This window comes from Petaurus breviceps, unplaced genomic scaffold (assembly GCF_028583685.1).
Source record: "Petaurus breviceps papuanus isolate PSGF00001 unplaced genomic scaffold, PetGlider_PUasm1.0 38, whole genome shotgun sequence".
Taxonomy (NCBI): Eukaryota; Metazoa; Chordata; class Mammalia; order Diprotodontia; family Petauridae; genus Petaurus; species Petaurus breviceps.
In genome coordinates, this window is record NW_027186304.1 from 56,625,443 (window position 1) to 56,632,727 (window position 7,285).

The 7,285-nt window shown below is 38.8% G+C and overlaps 1 pseudogene; it reads left to right on the forward strand.

Annotated features, from left to right (window-relative positions):
* The first annotated feature begins 4,237 nt into the window (after window positions 1-4,237).
* LOC138170098 (ubiquitin-conjugating enzyme E2 D2 pseudogene) lies at window positions 4,238-4,917 on the forward strand (annotated as a pseudogene).
* The last annotated feature ends 2,368 nt before the right edge of the window (window positions 4,918-7,285 follow it).

Here is a 7,285-nt window from a genome sequence, read left to right on the forward strand (position 1 = left end):
TCACACTTCCTGGCTGTGTTCACTCAGCTTGGTGTTTATACAGTCAGACATCATAGTGATGAGGTGACCAGACATGCTGGAAAGAATGTAGCTGTTCTAGGGCAGGACACTCATGTGGGCTGCATATATTTCACAGTTGTTTCTGTTGCCAGACATCTTACAATTTAACTTCTGCATTGTTGGTGCCCATAGTCAGGTAGTTTCCTCCTTGTTACAGGTCACAGAAGACATGTATTCCTCTGGAAGCTACATCCACAGCAACTGCAGGATCTCCCCCAACCTGCCCGCATAGGTGCACAGGCATGTCCAGAGCCAACAGAAAGCACATTTCCAAAGGTAGTAGTTTCAGGGACATTCCTCCTAATGAATGTTTTGCTTCTGACTACCACATCCCCAAATCTACCTTCCTTTCTCTTAGTCTGCCCTTTTCTTGTCCCCCTTACCTTCTACAGTCTTAGAGGGTGAAATAGATTTCTATACCCAACTGAGTGTGTGTATTATTTCCTCTGAGTAAGATGTTGCTGCCACCATCCATCTTCCCCTCCAATTTAAGAGCTGTTTTGTACATCTTTTATGGAAGATAATTTACCACATGCTACCTCTCCCTTCGCCTTTATTCCAGTGTTTTCCTCTTTCTCACTTCTCAATTTTTCATTTTTTAAATATCAACCAATTATAACTACCTCACAACCCATGCATTCTTTCTATGTGTACTCTAAATGCCCTAAAAGTGATAAAGTTTTTAAATTTACAGGTATCATCTTCTCATGTAGCAATGTAAACAATTTAATATTATTGAACCCCTTATGTATTATCTTTCCTGTTTATCTTTTCATGATTCTCTTAAGTCTTATATTAGAACAACAAATTTTCTGTTTAGCTGTGTTCTTTTCCTCAGAAATACTTGAAAGTTCTCAATTTCATTAATGTCCATTTTTTTTCTCCTGAAGGATTATACTCAGTTTTGTTGGGTACATGTTTCTAGCTTGTAATAGTAGTTCCCATGTCTTCTGGAATAGCATATTCCAAGCCCACTAATACTTTAATCAAGAAGCCACTAAATTCTATGTTTAATGATGTGTAATGTTGACTGTGGCTCCACAAAATTTGAATTGCTTTTTTTGTTTATTTTTGGGTTATTTGCAGCATTTTTTCCTTGACCCAGGAGCTCTGAAATTTGGGAATAATGTTCTTTGGAGTTTCCCTTTTGTGATCCCTTTCAGGAGGTGATTGATGGGTTCTTTCAATTTTTATTTTAACTTCTGGTTCTAGGATATCAGGGAAGCTTTCCTTGATAATTTCTTGAAATTTGATGTCTCTGCTCTTTTTCTGATCATGACTCTTAGATAGACCAATAATTCTTAAATTATCTCTCCTTGATGTATATTACATAATAATTGTTTTTCTAATGAGATATTTCACATTTTCTTCTAATTTTGCATTCTTTTGTTTGATTGTTTATTGATATATCATGGAGTCATTAACTTCCATGTGCCCAATTCTAATAACTAAGGAATTGTTTTATTTAAAGCACATTTGTACCTCCTTTTCTATTTGGCTACTTCTATGTTCTAAGGAGTTGCTTTCTTTAGAGAATTTTTTTATGCCTTTTTTCAATTTTTTGTTCTTTCTTTTTCAAGTGATTGACTCTTTTTACATGATTCTCTTGCATTGTTCTCATTTCTTTACCCATTTTTTCCTCTACCTCTCTCATTTCATTTTGAAAATCCTTTTTAACTCTTCCAGGAGGTCTTTTTTGACCTAAAAACAATTCATTTTTTTGAGGCTTCACATATAGGCATTTTGACATCACTATCCTTTTCTGAGTTTGTGTTTAGATATTGCCTGTCAGCATAGTAACTTTCTTTGATCAGATCCTTTTATTGTTATTTGTTGATTTTATTCTAGCCTATTTCTTGACTTTTCATTTTATATCAAAGTTGGACTCTGCTCCTGGGGTAAAGGGAGCCCTACCCCAAGGTTCAGATTTTTGTGCTGCGTTTTGAGAGTTAATTCTAAGGGAGTGTAAGTTTTCAGTACTTCCAAAATATTATGACTTAAGGAGAGGTGGGGTCACTGTTCTCCCCTCTTGTGATCTAGACTGTGAATGAACATAAGTACTTTTTTCCACTCTGTGGCTAGGATCCCTGCTCCCCTGAAGACGCATGCTTTAGTGTACAAGTGCTTCTCCTCACCCTGGAACTGTGACCCACTTCTGTGATCTACATCTGTTTGGTCAATGCAACAGAATTCTGCACACAGTGCTCATAATGTGTCCCCTGCATTCTTCTGATCAGTTGTCAATCCCACTTGGCCTTTGTGTGCTGAGAGCTCTGGAAATTACTGCTGCTGATTCTATTGTCCCAAAAACCTATTCCGAAATGCTGGGTTGGAACCGGCTGATGGCTTGTATAGATGTGCACAGCCTCGCTTCTGCCTTGCTGAGGAGCAGTATACTGTTGGCTCACCTGGGTTACCTTTGTTGGACTGCACTCGACTCTCCTCTCAGTGAGACCTTTCCTATCCATCTTTTAAGTTGTCTTGGGCTACAAATTTGTTTTAACACTTCCTTTTGTTGGTTCTGTCCATAAAGAATGCATTTTAATTTAAATTGTTTCAAGGGGAATTTGAGAAACTTCAGGGGAGTTCCAGCCTTACTCCACCATCTTGATTCCCCTCTCTTAAATTGTGTTCTTAATCCTTGACCAGAACATTGCATCAGGCTAGATATTGTTTCTAACTCTGATCTTTAAATCTTAGGTTCAGGTCTCCTCCTCTGTCTCCATTATATCTGTAGCTCACCTCTGAGGAATGGTCAATAAAGGTGCCAGTTTGTTCCTATTCTCCCACCCTATATAGAACAAGGTGTTCACCTGAGAGACTAAGGACCTTTTATTTACCTTGTGTATTCCCAAAGGCTCCAATTAAGTCCCTCATTTGCAAGTGTACATAAGCTTGTACTTTCTTCATTAGAGCTTTTCCCCACTTTCTTTATGTCTTTCTCATATTAAAGGATTTGTGCTGGGGAAAAAAATGATGTTAAGATGGATGTCTCAATTAATAATGCATGTGTTGCTGTTGTGTCTTTGCTGGAGTCATTGTAGGGGATAGCTAGGTGAAAATGTTTTCTCCTACTTTGTTATTTTGACTGGTTTCCAGTCAATCTTTAAATAAAAAAAAATCATTAATTATCACCTACATGTTTCATACATATCATGGCTAAGATGGTAAAAAAAAGTACAGACCATGTTACAAATTAAACTATACATTTGAGGGGCAAATGCATAATGGATATTTAATTGAAATATGGATGCTGAAAGAATACTTTTGTTGTTGTTACTTTGTTGTATTTTTATATCAATTCCTCAATGTTGTAATTTCATGTCTGCGGGTGATCCAGTTCTCTCTCAATGATGATAAGAATGCTGTTATTATCTAGTATAGGAATTCTGAGCTGCTGTAGCCCCAAAATGTTATCAGTTGTTGACCAACTCTCTTTTGATGAACCTCTCAAATTGAATGTATAATTCTCTGGCTAACTTTTCAGAGCAGGCCTGCTTTATTTTCCATTTTGGGTTTAGGACACCTGAGAAATTGGAGTTGTCTTTACTGCTGTGAGCTGGAGTGTCAATAAGATTTTTTCTCACAATGAGAGGCCAGTTATTGGTTTCTAGTTCCATTTAACTGTGTAACATTAATTGACCCTAAAAAATGCTTCAGTGATGTAATAAGAACAAAAATGCTCATTTTCCCCAATAAATCAGGGCCACATTCTCCTCTGTCCTATCTTAGTCTCGGAAGAGGAGATTGAAACTTCACTCAGTTTCTACATAGCATTTGTCTCACTCAGTTCATGTCAGTCAGTAAAAACGCATTTAAGAACTTCTGATTATTTGCCATGAACTGTGACAAGAATTGGGAATACAGAGCGTAGGCGCAGCAGCAGCGGCGGCGGCGCCGGTGGTGGAGGAGGAGGCAGCAGCAGTGCATAAAGGGGCCGCCGCCCGGTGATGCGGTCCTTGCAGCCCTAGCGCCCAAGGGCCTGAGTCCAGGGATCCGCCGGAGGGGGTCTACCCCGCCCCCTCCCCTCCCCCTACCCCTCGTTCCTCCCCCTCCCTGCCGCTGCGGCCTCCCAGCCCGGGCACCGCACTTCCCTCCATCCCTCCTCCTCCCCAGGCCCCTTCCCTGGTCCCCTGCCCCGTCGCCGCTGCCTGCTGCCGCCGGCCCCTTTCCTCCGGGCCAGTGCCGCTCTCCGTCTTCCCTAACATCCCCTCAGCCCCTTCCCTCCTCTTCCCCTTACGGCAAGAAATCGCCGGCCTAGCTCCCTCCGCCTTCCCCTCCTCCCCTCCCCATCCCTCTCCCCAATCCCCGTCCTCGCCCCGGGGTCCGCCGAGGCCCCTCTCACACAATGGCTCTGAAGAGAATCCACAAGGAGTTGAATGACCTGGCACGTGACCCCCCAGCTCAGTGGTCAGCAGGTCCTGTTGGAGATGACATGTTCCATTGGCAAGCTACAATAATGGGGCCAAATGATAGTCCCTATCAGGGTAGAGTATTTTTCTTGACAATTCATTTCCCAACAGATTATCCCTTCAAACCACCTAAGGTTGCATTTACAACAAGAATTCACCATCCAAATATTAACAGTAATGGCAGCATTTGTCTTGATATTCTACGGTCACAGTGGTCACCAGCAGTAACTATTTCAAAAGTACTCTTGTCCATCTGTTCTCTGTTGTGTGATCCCAATCCAGATGATTGTTTAGTGCCTGAGATTGCACGGATCTACAAAACAGATAGAGAAAAGTACAACAGAATAGCTCGGGAATGGACTCAGAAGTATGCGATGTAATTAAAGAAATTATTGGATAACCTCTACAAATAAAGATAGGGGAACTCTGAAAAAAAAAAAAAGAATTGAGAATACAAAGTAAGACTGAGACAGTCCTTGCCTTGGAGGAGCTCACAAGTAATGTCACTGCTGGATTAGTTCTATTTCAGCTACCATTGGACTGGGTCTTGAAAGTCATAGCTGAAGGTACCTCCTTACTCCTGGGAGTATTAAGAACAGGCTGCAAAACCTGGATACTGAAATTTTGAAACTCTCCTCTGTCTTAATCTAAAAGTACAAAGTTTTAGCCATTTAAAACTCAGTCCTGGGTTTACAGGTCCACATGGTAGCAGAGAGTAGAAGCGACAAGTCTTTCCCTCTTACAGCACTATGTATTGTCATTTATTGTTTCTCATTATATGTCATGACCAAGAAAAATCAAATCAAGATTAGCTCAGCCGTTGAGAATACACAAATTTTTTCCCCTAATATTTTCCTTTAAAAAGCAGTCTTTGTGAGGTGGGTAGGTGGCACAGTGAATAAAGCACCGGTGCTGTATTTAGGAGGACCTGAGTTCAAATCTGAAATCTGAGACTTAACAAGTACTAATCATGTTACCTTGGGCAAATCACTTAACCCCAATTGCATTGCCTTCTTCCCTCCAAAGAAGCAAAAAAAAATAGTCTTTGGTTTATGTAGTGGCTCTCATGAAAGCAGAGGTGTACTACAAGAAATTAGGCAATGTTACAACAATTTACATCAATAAAATTTTTGAAAGAAAAAATAATGTCCACAGAGCACTATGGGAAATTGGATAAATACATAACTAGAACTGGGTCAAATCTCAGGACATGAGCTACTTCTCTTTTTTTCTTTCTCCATTAGTTGATTAAAATCTTCCCTTTCTCTTCACAACTTTAATTAATTTTGAAAGTTTTAAAATATTCTGTGTCTTGTGCTAAAAAGATGTCATATTTATCTTCATTAGTTCCCTTCTATGTCTATTCTAAACTTCTATTCTTTCATTCATGATCCTTATAAATCATTAGTTTGTGTTCCTAATAGAGGCAAAGCATTTTTCTCTTTACTTTCTTTTCAGAGATTTGCTAAGATAGATTCAAGTTTTTCATTCCATCAATTAATTTCCCTGCATAGGCCATACATTCTGCTTAAAAGATTCTGATTTCTCTCTTGTACCATTTGGGAACATCTTGATGTGATTACATGCCCTCTTGGGAATCTAAAATTTTGTTGCCTCATAATGTGTTGCCTCATTTTCTTTCTTTTTATATTTACGCAGACATTTCTGGGTTTCTTTAGATAATATCTCACATTTTGTTATTTATAGCTAACTTTTTGGTTTATCTGTGTGCACTCAACTTTTTAAACAGAAATTTCTTCTGGGGTTATTTGGTAACTTCAATCTTTTTTTTCCCTTTTATTCCTTTATAATTTAGTTTTTGATTCTTTTTCTTTTGATGACAGATTGGAACCCAAAAGTGTTTCTACTTTTCCGACATCACATTGGGGAATCCCCTTTTCAATAGCCTCTGTGCCTACATCAAGTGATGTCAGAAAGTAAAGAACTGTTCCAAGCTAGATTCCCTGAAATTCTGGTGTAGCACTCCACACAGTGGAACCCTGCTCCTGTTCTTTCTGGTTTTTTTTTTTTTTTCAGTTCAATGGCTGAGATATCCCAGGTTGACCAAACATATGACTTGTTATATCTTCATATCCTCTGTGGTCATTCATCACCACTCTCCCATGATGCATCTGCCATAAGATGTCTAATTTGTAAGCAGGTCTTAATGCCACTTGGGAAAACCAATTTCATCCCTTTGAAACTGTAATAATAGCAGGGCCTGGCACTCCTCTCAAAGCAATTAAATTCAGTTGCATTAATTTTCGTGTCAACATCAATGAAGAAAAATCAGTGTGGGCTTTTCTAATAGGTTGATTACAAATTAAGTATATTTGGCCTGAAAGGAGGCTATTGTGAATATTGAGGAACACCAGATGTCATTTTATTTCATTTTAAAGGTCAAAATACTTTGCACATGATTTCCAATATTTTAAAGATTATTTTAACAGTCAATTACAGTTGACACATAGTTTTATTTTGACATAGTAGGAAATTTTGATTTTTTGTTCTTATTTTCATGTATCACAAATGCATTTTACGAGTCATAAATTAATATTGCCCTGAAATGAACTAAATATATTTGGAAATTCAAAATCTCTCTATATATTGAATCTCATTGCATCATTGGCCTGCTAAGTGAATTCCAAACCAATGCTATCAGGATGGATTAGGGAATGCATTTCTAATAGAGTTACTGTCCTGAAAATAGGGCACAACACTAAAATAATCACCTTGGATAAATATGAGAGGCACCTTAGTTATTAATCTACAGAATATTCTTCTTAGAATACAGTGTGAGTAATTAAATTTGC